The sequence below is a fragment of the Rhinopithecus roxellana genome, chromosome 13 (genome assembly GCF_007565055.1).
Source record: "Rhinopithecus roxellana isolate Shanxi Qingling chromosome 13, ASM756505v1, whole genome shotgun sequence".
Taxonomy (NCBI): domain Eukaryota; kingdom Metazoa; phylum Chordata; class Mammalia; order Primates; family Cercopithecidae; genus Rhinopithecus; species Rhinopithecus roxellana.
The window spans coordinates 74,403,673-74,416,442 of record NC_044561.1 but is presented as its reverse complement, the minus strand read 5'-3'; positions in this window follow the sequence as shown (position 1 = coordinate 74,416,442).

The following is a 12,770-nucleotide window of genomic DNA, read 5'->3' as shown; positions in this document are numbered from 1 at the left end:
CTGTGTGGATTATCAAGGGGGTATATTTCTCCGGGAAGCTTGTTCCTGACTGTCAGTCAATCCACGGTGGTTCCTAGGATCTCTCCTTGCACAAGATGGGTGTGAGGAGCCCAGGACACACATGAATAAGTCTCCAATTTGTTCAAAGCGTATGCCATCGTTTTAAGCCCTCAACATAATTCTATGATGTCTGTATTCTTCGTGTCCTCATTTTACAGATTATGAGAAAAACTGGGGCACACAGGGGTTACCAGCCTATGGCCATATAGCTAGAAATTGGTCCTCACCTGAACACATTGTGCCACCTGTACTACTGTATAATTCGTTAATGGCAGGTGATGGTGAGGAATGAAGGCTCAGAATAATTTTATGGAGAAGGTATTTTTAATTAAAACATTGAACAAGTAAAACTCTTTGACTGAAAAATTGAAACTATGAAAACATTCTATGTAGGGACTTCTTGACCCCTCCCTGTCCTGTCCACCCTGCCTCACCTCCACCCCCAGATAACCACTATCACTACTGTCTGGAGTACCTTTTCATCTTGCATTGTGTGAGTAGGAGCAAACAGGAACATGTAGTCTTGCTTCTCACTACTTTCTCACACAAGTTGGCCTGTAACACTGTTTTCCTCTGACACCGCGTCTGCCACCGAGGGTGTGGGTTTTTTTTCCTGACACCAAATACATGTTGTTTCCCACTCCAGCTATCCAATTCTACAACACCAACCAAGTGTCCAACAACTGAACCCAATTCTGACTTTATCTACGTGGAGTTAGCATCAGAGCCAGCAAGCTAAGGTCTCAATCCTGCAAGACTCTCCCTATTTCAGACACCAGCCACACAAGTGGGGTTCCCAGCTGATCCACATTTCTTCCCAACCTACTATAAATTTGGGGATGCCATAAGCTAACTATACCCCCATGTTTGAGAACCCATCAGAACAATCCCCAGAACTCAGGGAACTACTGTGCATACAACTTCAGCTTTACTATAAAGAGTGTGACCCAGGAACAGCCCCATGGAAAACAGGCAGAGAACAAGGTCCTGGGAGAGGAGGTTTCCAGCCTCCAGTACATCCACGTGTTCGCCAACGTTGAAGCTCCCTGAACTTACTTAAGGCTTCTTTATGGCAGTTTTGTTACCTATGCCTGATTGATTAAATCATTGGCAATTGGTGACTGAACTCAAGCCCAGAGGTCAGGGGATGGAACAGAAAGTCCAAGGGCAGGGAGAGAGCTTTGTCCCCAGTTACTCCTGTGCAAGTGCTGGCTCCATTGTGATTGGGCCAGCGTGGGTACTGTGTCCATCCTGAGCTAATCATTGGGCTTGAAGGTTACCATATAAGGAGTGGCCTAGGCTCTCATACTCAGTTTCTGGGCCCAAAGGAAGTTTGGATGCTTTTCCCAAAGGAAGGGAAAATGGATAATGAGCACCAAAACCCATCAAGGGCCCATGGCAGGTACCTGGTGACCCAAGAGCCTTGATTAGGACACTGTGCCTGTCTAGAATTACGTGGATTAAATGCTTCTTCCAAGAGAAGCCATGGATGGTTTCCATCAATTTCCAGCCTCCAAAATGAAATGCATCTCAACAGGCTTATTCAGATACTTCTTTCCAACCATACACATTGTCCATGTTTCTCACTAGAGAAGACCTGGTGACATCTTCTTTTATTTCTTTCTATAACCTGTGGTCCAGCAAACAGCCTAATGTTGTAAGTAGGGGAAAGAGATGATTTTTTTTTTTTTTTGAGACGGGGTCTTGCTCTGTTGCCCAGGTTGGAGTGCAGCGGCAAGATCTCGGCTCACTGCAAGCTCCACCTCCCAGGTTCACGCCATTTTCCTGCCTTAGCCTCCCGAGTAGCCTGCCACTACGCCTGGCTAATTTTTTGTATTTTTAGTAGAGACAGGGTTTCACCGTGTCAGCCAGGATGGTCTCAATCTCCTGACCTAGCGATCCGCCTGCCTTGGCCTCCCAGAGTGCTGGGATTACAGGCGTGAGCCACCGCACCCAGCTGAAAGAGATGATTTAATGGGAAAATTGCATTCTGTTTTTGAAAGTATCAGAGGAGCCTTCCTCCCAAATCACAATGCAACAACAAGCCAGTGGCCAGTGAGCGAGTGACATCATGACAGGGATGCCCAAGAAATTATTATCACAACCATATCCCAGTCATACCTGAGGTCAGAGTATCTGGAGTTCAAAAGTTCAACCTTAAATATCTTAAGTATGCATTCACTTGGTTGCTAGGATCAAAAACCAGGGGAACCTTCTTCCTGGTAATTAATTGATTAACCTTGGGACCTGGAATCAGGGAACCCTACTTATAAGTTTCAGATAAGGAAACACCAGCCTGCATTGGAATTGCTATTGGACATTCTCCAAAGTGATTTAATAACAGAGGTACTTCCTAGTCGTTCGGGCAGCTTTAGATATGACTCGAGTTTAGAACTGTGGTGGGTGAGCCTTTTCTCTTGGTAAATATTAAGTCAGCATTAAAATAAAAAAAAAAAGACAGTTCTTAAGAATCTCCTATTTCCCAAGCACTTCAGTCGAAGTGAGGGTAACTCCTTCACAGGGCTATGAGACCTTCCATGATCTGGCCCTTGTTCATCTCTACAGGCTCATGGCACCTGACTGCTCTTGAAACTCCAGCCACACAAGGCTCCTTGCAGCTGCCGGAATTCCTATCCACCTTGTAACCTTCAATTAGACTGCTTTTCTGCCTAGAATGTTCTTCTTTCCTCCCCTCCTACCTCCACATCCCCTGGCTAGCATAGATTCCATCCCCTCCTGGTCTGGGTCCAGCCCCTCCATGGCTCTGTGTTTGATAGCATTTATCACAGGATGGCATGGCAGGCCATTGCCCACTGTCCAGTCTCAGAGCAGAGCCACACAGAAGCACAGTCCAGGCACCAAAAGGCGACTTGAGGGCTCTACTTAATCTCCCACATGCTGCGAAGGGAGCATGATCCATGCTTTGTAAAATTTTCCCATTTTCTCTCTCGCTTGCTTCCTTCACCCCTGCAGCTGCTGCCACCTCTCTCTCAATACCTTCGTAACCATGTCTTGCACAGTCCTACTGGAGAGCCTCTTGTCCTCAGCTCCTTTCCCCAATTCTACCTCCCGGAGGGTCTGGAGAACTGGCCCAGTGTGTAGAGATCCTCTGGGGTGGTGAGGAGGGTGAGGCAGTAGAAAACAAAGCCAAAGGGAGAGGAAGGCCCAAGGCTGGAGACCTCGTGGTTAATTTGTAAATAGTTTATCTTCTGCATACTTACTTTGTCACTTTAAAAAAATAACTTGTCCCCTCTGTCTACCCCTCCCTTGGGAGGGTAGAGTTGATATCTGTTGTGTTTGCTGCTGTAATCTTAGTACTTAGACAAGTACTTAGCACTTGATTGCACTCCATAAACATTTGTTGAGTGAAGGAAGACCCGAAGATAAGCACCACATGGTCCGTGCCTTGAAGGGGAAGCAGATCTCTGCTGGATCGGCGCAGTGTAGACACCTGCTACCTGACAAGGCTCTCCTGTCTGGAGATGTAGCCTCTAGGAGCCACCACATGTGTTCATCAAAAGGCATGCTGGTGTTTCTCAATTCAGACCAGTGCTAATTGTCTCCTCAGGGGAACTTGCAGTTCTCATTTTCTCAGCAATCGGGTGCGATGAGCCTGTAGAAGATGCTTTTCCAGAGCTGTTTTAAGACTTTTGCAGGCCCTGGGCACAGTCATTTTCAGAAGTTGCTGGCCACGGCACGCCGATGCCATGAAAATGCAGATGCATCCCATGCTAGGTAATTATCGGAGGACTAAGATTTTCCAAAATGTTTACCATATTTCCTTGGAAAATTATGTGGAATTGGGCTCAGTAAAAGTGACAAAGATTTTATATATATATATAAACATATATATAGACTAGTCTATATAGATTATATATATATAGATAGATTTTATCTATATATATTTAGACATTTAGACTGAATCTCGCTCTGTTGCCAAGGTTGGAGTGCAGTGGCGTGATTTCAGTTCACTGCACCCTCCACCTCCCGGGTTCAAGCAATTCTCCTGCCTCAGCCCCCACGAGTAGCTGGAATTACAGGTGTGTGCCATCACGCCCGGCCAATTTTTGTAATTTTAGTAGAGACGGAGTTTCACCATGTTGGCCAGGCTGGTCTCAAACTCCTGACCTCAAGTGATCCACCCATCTTGGCCTCCTAAAGTGCTGGGATTACAGGCGTGAGCCACCGTGCCCAGCTGACAAAGATCATAATAATTTGAATTTTCTTATGATTTTAAAATGTTTTGATTTCATTCAGAAGAAATTATTTTGCTTGTGAGCACAAAATTGTACGCAACTCATAGGTTACATACTAATAGAGTCACAGTTGACTAGTTGACATAATGTTTTGTTTTGAAGGCGTGTAATGAGGCATTTATCAGTTTTATTTTGCAAGGTTGTTTTTGTTTTCGCCTTACTTTGCTTTGTTTTGTATTTTAGGGCCAATGGATTCTATATTTTTCAGCCCTCAAACATAGGAACCCTTGGAAGGCTCCTAAGCCATAGCTTTGTTCCTGTTAGGAAGCGTCTGAGGCTAAAGCAGCTCTGGGCTGCCATATGGTTCTTTTCTATGTGGGTCCAAGTGTTGCCTAAATCCAAATGATCAATCAAGAGAGAAAGCAAAATGCCTGAAGTTTTGTTAGCTTTGTGTCAGTGAGCTATTGCTTTACAGCAGATCGCCCCAAAATTTAGTGGCTTAAAATATAACTTCCCTCCCACCACCCCCCATAAATCTATGCATTACCTGAGTGTTTCTGCTCATCCAGGGTGAGCTGGGCTGATCTCGACTGGGCTAGCTGGTGCATCTGCAGTCAGCTGATAGCTTGACCTAGGACTAGCTGGTCTGGCATGGCCTTGGCTGGGGTGACTTGGCTCTGCTCCACATAGTCACTCATCTGCAGAGTAGCCTGGCTTGCCCTCATGGTGGGAGTGAGGGGCCCAGTGGGTGAGAAAAAGTGTCACGTTCAGAGACTTGGGTCTCTGAGGCCTGGCTCCTGTATGTTCTATTATTTGAAGCAAGTCAAAAAGCAGCCCAGATTTTCAAGGGGCATGGGAATAAACTCTACCTCTTGATAGCAGGAGCCATAAAATCACATTACAAAGGGCGTGGATGTAGAAAGAGGGGGAGAATTGGAGTTATATCTTCGTAACAGCTGACTAGCAAATCTATCATTTATTTGTTTCAATATTACAAGGAAATGTTTAGCCCTCACAAAAAGTATTCCTTTGCTATATTCAAATCCTGTCTGTTCTATACAATGTAATCAATGTTACCTTGATCTATGTCAAATGGCAATGATACAAAATGCACATTTGCTAAAATGCTCTTTTACCACATGGAGCGGCGTGGCATCAATGTGCATACACTGGCCCTCGTGTTTTATCGGAAGCCTCGAAGGCTGGCGAGTGAGAGCTTGGGCTCCAGGCTCTGTAACTCTGGTTTTCACCAGTTGTTTTCTAGGTGTTGTTTGAGCAACTAAGCCTCTCTGAGCTCTAATACTTTTGCCACCTGGAGAAAGCAAGGTTACCTTCCTCATGGAGTCATTGTGAGCATTCAATGCACATCAAATGCTTGGCACAGGGCCAGACGCATTGATAAATGTTTGCTCTTATTGAGCCGAGAACCAAGTCTGTGTTCAGGGAAAGTTTGTTGAGTGAATTAATTAATGATGCAAGCCCAGCTTTTCCAAGGGCAGAGAATCTGTGAGGAAAAGGAAGCATAGAAATGTAGGCACCCTTTTGGGGTCTCTTTCAGAAGAAAACTGCTTCCTCATCTCCTGTCTTATGTTGAGTTCCTGGGTTGTTGTATAGCTAACAGGAGTAACCAAGACAATTGAAGGATGGGACGAGGGCTTTTTCTCAGATCTCTAAAATGCTTCTTTCCCTCCATTAGAATAGTAAAGCCATGATGACAGCAAAGGGTGACAGAACATGATTGGAGGAGTCCCAAGCTCTTTTTGATCCAGGCTTGGATGGGGGTGGGCAGAAGCTCCTCTTCTGATCGACAGTCATTGCTGGAAGACAGATGGGACATAATTGTGGGGGCCCCATGGGAGAGATTTGAAATGTCTCAGGGAAAGAAGGGGCTGTGAAGGGATCCCCTGAGGACACTGGTAACATTTGCAGTGGGACACTTTGGCTCACAAGAAAGCTTCTGGCCATGGGAATTTCGGAGCCCAGATGGTGGGAAAATCCTCAAAAAACCTTGGGATTTGGGTCTCTGCAGCTGGGCAGCAGCTGTGGGCCTGGAATTAGAGCCAACCACAGGTGGTACCACCTGCTCCAGTGACCACATATTTCCCACCCTGGTCACGGAGGCCCAGCCATTTCTCCCTCAGAGTTTTGGGAAACGTGGAAGAAGAATGGGAGGAGATCATTTGTTGAAAGGATTAGGGAGATGGGTGTTCAGCCTGGAAGCCTCCCAGAGGCTCAGGGTTAGTTACCAAAAAAGCCCAGAACAGCAGAATTTGTGCTGTTTTCCCTGATGCCTCAATTAAATCATCCTCTGACGTCACATTTTCTGCACCTGCAGGGTTTGCGGTCCACACTTGGTAATGTGGACTCCATAAATTCAGAGTTTATAATTGTTCTGACAGGGCATGTATTGGAGCTTTTTTTTTGAATTATCTATAAAAAAGCAAATTAAGAGCACAATCCTGACTGCATGGGATGTGCCCAGCCTTCTAACAGGAACAAACTCTTTCCTGGCCTTTTCAAAGTATCTGTTATCATGTAATAAATTAATAGGATAATTACAAATGGTTCTTTTCCAGGTCTACCAGATTTCTGATGGACCATATTCTCTTAGTTTTTATTGTACTTGAAGTAATACATAAGGTCACACACATTAGCACTTTAAAGTAGCTAATTACAATTATTTCCATTATGATGCATATGGAAAAATTTCTTCACCCGCGATGAAACTGAATAGGTGTTAAGGGCACATGTCTAGAGTCAGGCAGCTTTGTTTTCTACCCCAGCTGGCCTGCTTGGTTCCTTAATTTCTCTGAGCCTCAATTTTTCCACCTGTAAAGCGGGAATGATCATATACCCAAGACTTCTTCACCTGTGATGAAACTGAACAGGTGTTAAGGGCGCATGTCTAGAGTCAGGCAGCTTTGTTTTCTACCCCAGCTGGCCTGCTTGGTTCCTTAATTTCTCTGAGCCTTGCTTTTTCTGCCTGTAAAATAGGAATGATCATATACCCTAGGCCTCCCGCCAACAGTCAGCACCATTGTGCCAGGTGGACCCCGGAGGACTGCAGCCTCATGAAAGATCCAAGCTAGAGCCACCCAGCTAAGCCTCTCTAGATTTCTTGGCCTGCAGAAACTTTTAAGATAATAAATGCCTTTGTGTTCTAAGTAAATTAATACTACTTATAATGATACTGACATATAGGATTACCGAGGAAGAAATTCATCAATGCAGAGCACGTGCTGAGTATGGTGTTAGCATACAGTAAGTGCGCATACATGGTAAAGTAAGAAGTTTTACGCTAACGTGTGGAAGGAAAATGTAGATAAAATGTACATGCTCACAAATGGGAATTGAGGTAGGGTTGCCAAATTTAACAAATAGAAATCCAGGAAACCCAGTTAAATTTACATTTCAGATGAACAATACATAAAATGTTAGTAGAAGTATATTCTATGTAATAATGGGACATTCACTGAAAAATTAGCATGACTTACCCGAAGTTCAAATGTAACTGTGTTCTATATTTTATCTAGTAATCTAGATCAAGGCGATTTAGTTCCTCATGATCCAATGGGCATCTGTCTCTGATGTAGTTCATCCCTTTATTCCCTAATTGAAAAAATATAAATTTTTTAATACTAAAATGAATTTTGGTTTTAAACCTGGTAATAATACAGAGGAATTTACATTCTCACAGCATACCAGTAAAAGTGTAAGTTGGAATGCTTTTTATGTAAACAGTCTGTCAAAATGACTGAAGAACTTGAAAATGTTCATACTCCAAGTTTTGATTACAAACATATTTACCATAACGTTACTTAAAATCACAAAACACCTCGAAAAAACCCACTGCTTAAATGATAGTAATAATCTGATATTTTTCTCTAAGTTTTCCAGCAAAAAGCAAGACATCCTCTGAAGACTGTCAATGAAGATTTTGTTGGAGTGAAAAAAAATAAGCAATAAAAGTGTAGTCTTCTTGTTTGGCTATAGTCTGGCCTGGAATGGATATTTTGGAAGTGACTCCTCATGTGCAGGAAGGACTCTTAGGCCGTATGTGTGGGCCTCTCGGCAGTTCAAAGCTGATTTACAGAGCATCAGTGCTGACTCCTTGACAGAGAGTCTGCGGGTCAGAGGAACTTGAAGTCAGAATGTGAGACTGAAGTCTCAGGAATACACAGAATTCATATCAATTTCCTTTTACACATAACTTGTTAAGAAGAGCATGTTTGCCTAAAGTGGGGTGCTCCTCACAGATTCTGGGAGCACAGAAGAGCTCAGGAAATGCTGGGGACAGAGTGGAGGCTGCGCTGGGAGGACTCCGGTGTGGTTTCAATATCAGCATGGTGCCAGGTTCTCTGTAGCGCCTTCTTTCTCCGTGAAAGTGGCCAACTGTTACTGAATCCTGGAATGTTGGATGGGTGAATGGGAGCCTGGCCAAGCCCCTGCTGGAATTCACAGCCTGATTCTGGGAACTGATGGGTTATTGATTCCTTGTGACATTGACTTGCATGACCTGACACCCCTTGGTCTTTTGTTGAGGGCTCAAAGAGTTTAGGGCGAGGGTACCTAAGAGGACAGAGAAGATGGAGGAGGACAGCATGGAGTTCATCCCTTCCCTGTCCACCCCTGTGGTGTGATTTCAGCCACTGAGGTTGATTGAGGTGGACTGTGAGCTCCACCCTCCAGCTAGGCAGACATGGGACCTACAGCAGGCAGGCAGGTGTCAGGCTTAGGAGAGGGCTCTGTGGTTCCTTCTGCTGCAAACTCCCGTGCAGCCTCAGGGCCAACTTCCCCACTTGGCACAGTGAGCACAGGGCCTAGGGCCCATGAAACTTTTAGGGTCCTATGAAAATGTTTTAATTTCTTCTTTCTTTCTTTCTTTTTTTTTTTTTTAGACAGAGTCTTGCTCTGTTACCCAGGCTGGAGTGGGGTGGCATGATCTCGGCTCACTGCAACCTCCACCTCCTGGGTTCAAGCGATTCTCCTGACTCAGCCTCCTGAGCAGCTGGTGTTACAGGCGTCCGCCACCGTGCCTGGCTAATTTTTGTATTTTTAGTAGAGACAGTGTTTCTCCATGTTGGCCAGGTCTTGAACTCCTGACCTCAGGAGATGCGCCCACCTCGGCCTCCCAAAGTGCTGGGATTACAGGCGTGAGCCACTGTACCTGGCCAAAAATGTTTTAATTTCTTTTAAAATCAGATGAAAAAGTGAACATTGTAATAATAATGGATATGGATCTCCTCCATAATGAGATGGGCTGTGTGACCTTGGGCAATTTACTTTGCCTCTCTGGGCCCCTGTTTGCTTGTCTGTAGTTAAACAGACCACCTCATCTCTGGGACTTCAAAAGAGGAGAGGACGGTCAGCAGGGGTGGCCTGCTCAGAAGGGCCATACTTTGTCCCCAGCACCCCTCAATAACTCCAAGCACAATGCCACCCAAGACCTCACAGCCAGGCCTTCCAGAGTCCAACAAACTCATGTCCCATGAACACAGCTCGCTCCCTTGATCTATGTGCACCTGGGGATGCTGGTGGCTGGGAGGTGAGTTCATGAGGCCTCAGATCCGCCCCTGAAGTCAGTACTGTCATTCACCCGTTCTACAGACGAGGACACAGAGGCCTGGGAAGAGTCAGCAAGGACAGAAGCTGGGTTCACAGCCCCCCAGGCCAGCTCCAGAGGCCTCGATCTTCACCAGCTCTGCGCCTCTGGGCTTGAGAAGATTGGACAGGAAGAATACAGGAAGCTCCGAGAAAAAAGAACTGAAACTGCGCCAAGAGTCAAGGATCCGCTGCCTCCTCAGACGTGTAGCAACCTGACAACATCCATCAAAATTAAAAGCACGTGCACCCTTGACTTCACAATGGCCTTCTAGGAATTTACCCTCCCAACGCACCAGTGCACGTGTCTAAGATACAAGGCTCTGCCGTAGCAGAACTGCTTCTGGCAATGAGTTTCCAACCGCCCACAGCCCCAGCCTCAAGTGAGGAGGCAAAACTCCACAGCAGGTTGGCACGGGCTGAGCTGTGCCCCTCCACTCAATGCAAATATTTCCTGGATCAAAATGGAACTGCGTCAGGGACCAAGACAGGCAGGACCTCCTCCACACCGTGGAAGCTAACACGGAGAGAGGTCCCAGTGGATCCACCAGAGAAAAGGAACGTCCATCTTATCTTTCAACTAGAGTGGGATCCAGTGCAAACCAGCACACACAGGAGGATCCACTGTAGTTGCTGGAATATTAGACGGACATACTGTGTGTGTATATGTGGGAAACTTCTGGAAATGTAATGTTGGGGTGAAGGAGGTAGGAGGCTTTTTCTTCCTACTGTTATGTCCTTCAGTCATGGTCATTTGGTTTTGCACTATCATGAGCATATATTAGTTAATACTTATAAAAAAAAAGAGTTTGAATTTCAAAACTTCCATGAGCAGCTCTGAAGTCAGTGGGTCAGAGGGGTTCCCTGCTCACTCCTGGAACAGACCCATCCACCCCCTGCCACCTTCCTGGGCTCTGCAGGAACCACATTCATGCCAAATTTGGAAGTGGCTGGGTTATATGCTCTTTACACCAGTGCTGCTGGACATAGACTTGGGAGTCCTTTTTATGGAGGAGAGGGACCAGGAAGGCAGAAGTGCCCCGGGCCCAAGCACGTTACCTTCTCAGCAACTGCTGTACTCTGCACATTTGTTTTATTGTGGGAGTTCTGCAAGAAGGTGGAGGAGGCTTGTCCTGAAAAGGCTGGTGGGGCCAGAGGATAGCCGGTGGACCTGCTATCTGCACTCCTCGAGATGACCATGGGGAGCCCCAGAGATTCTACCCTTTTGGCTGGGGGTAGGAGCAGCATGTCAGGTCTGATAAATGTTAACTCCTTTAATTGCACATGCAGGCTGGGATCATTCAGAAGAGACTTTAATATTTAAAAGCAGCATTTTCATTTTCTTCCAAGGCAGTGTTAATCCACAACTAGCAGGAGCCAGCCCTTGGCCCAGACATACATGGGCACCATCTTTGCCAGCTCTGCCTGCAGAAGCCTGAGTGCTCTGGGCTGGAAACTTGGCCCAACTCCTCTGAATGACCATGGCAATTTCTTTGATCACTGCTTCAGTTTCCCCATCTGCACTGTGGGGATAGTGATAACACTTTCTCATGGGATGGTTGTGAGAACTAAATGAGATAATGCATTATATGTGCTTAGAATAATGTGTGCTAGGCACATGTTATCAATAAAAATAATGAGGAGGCAGAGACAAGAAGAAGGGGATCTGCTTTGCAATCTTTTCATGTGTCTGCTATGAAACAATGTCACATCCATCATCATGGGCGGCCCCATTGTGTGGAGCATAAGTCACTTCAGGGCCTTTCTAAATCTCAACGGGGATGCAAGCTGGCTGGAGAAGGACCCTCTGGGTTGCTGAGACGTGCCCTGTGTCAGACTGTGTGGCCCAGAGATGTCATCTTTGCAAAGAATGGTATGTTGCAAGAGAAGAGATGGGACGCTGTTGAGTGGGGAGGATGTCAGGGTTCAGATATGTGGGGACAAACTCACTTTGTAGCAAAACAACATCTGCACCCAGCATGGGGAGACTGAGGGTTTTGCTAGGGAGCAGTTGGGGAGATGGATCCTGATGAAAAGGAAGTCTTCCAGCCAGTTCTTCAAACAGCTCAGAAGGACACCAGAGTAAAGAGGGCCTTGTGGTAACAATTATGCAGAGCTGATGGAGTGAGCCGTGGCACTTTGGGGGTGGTCCTCGCTTTCTAGAAGCTGATCCTATGGGTAGTGGCATCCAGGAAGCCTTCTAGAGTGTGGTCAAAGCTTTAAGAGATGAGAAGTTATTGCAAGAGCCCTAGGGGGCTAATCCATTCGAGAAACCACAGTACATGTGGCGATTAAGCCTGTAGACCTCCGGAGGGACGTTGGGTGCAAACCCGGGCTTCTAAGCGAAAGGCTTTTTGACTTGAGGCAAGTAATTCAACCTGTCTGTGTCCTGGTTTCCTTCTCTGCAGTTAGGGTTCGATGAGATGATAAGTGTTTTAGAAGCAGGTGCAAGCTCCCTGTGATCATTCTTCTGCCTTGGTATCCCAGTGGGCATTGAGAAGTCTGCTTGGAGGAAGAAGCCCTTGAATAGGGCCTCAAAGGATGAGGAGGTGCACCCTGAGACGGAGGGGCATCTAGGCAGAGGGGAAGCATGTATGCAGTCCCACGGCTAGGATTTGGGGGTGGGGCGTGTGTGAGTGTGTGAGTGTGTGTGAGTTTGTGCATGTGAATGTGAGTATGAGTATGTGTGCCTGTGTGTACATGTGTGTGAGTGTGCATGCATGTGTGTGCTTGTATGAGTGTGTATGAGTCTGTGTATGTGTTTGAGTCTGTGTGCTTGTGTGTGTGTGCATGTGTTTATGTGTGGCCTGTGTGTATGTGTGCGTGCTTATGTGAGTGTGTATGTGTGCTTGTGTGAGTGTGCATGTGTATGTGTGTGTGAGTATGAGTGTGTGGGTGGGTATGCATGTGTGA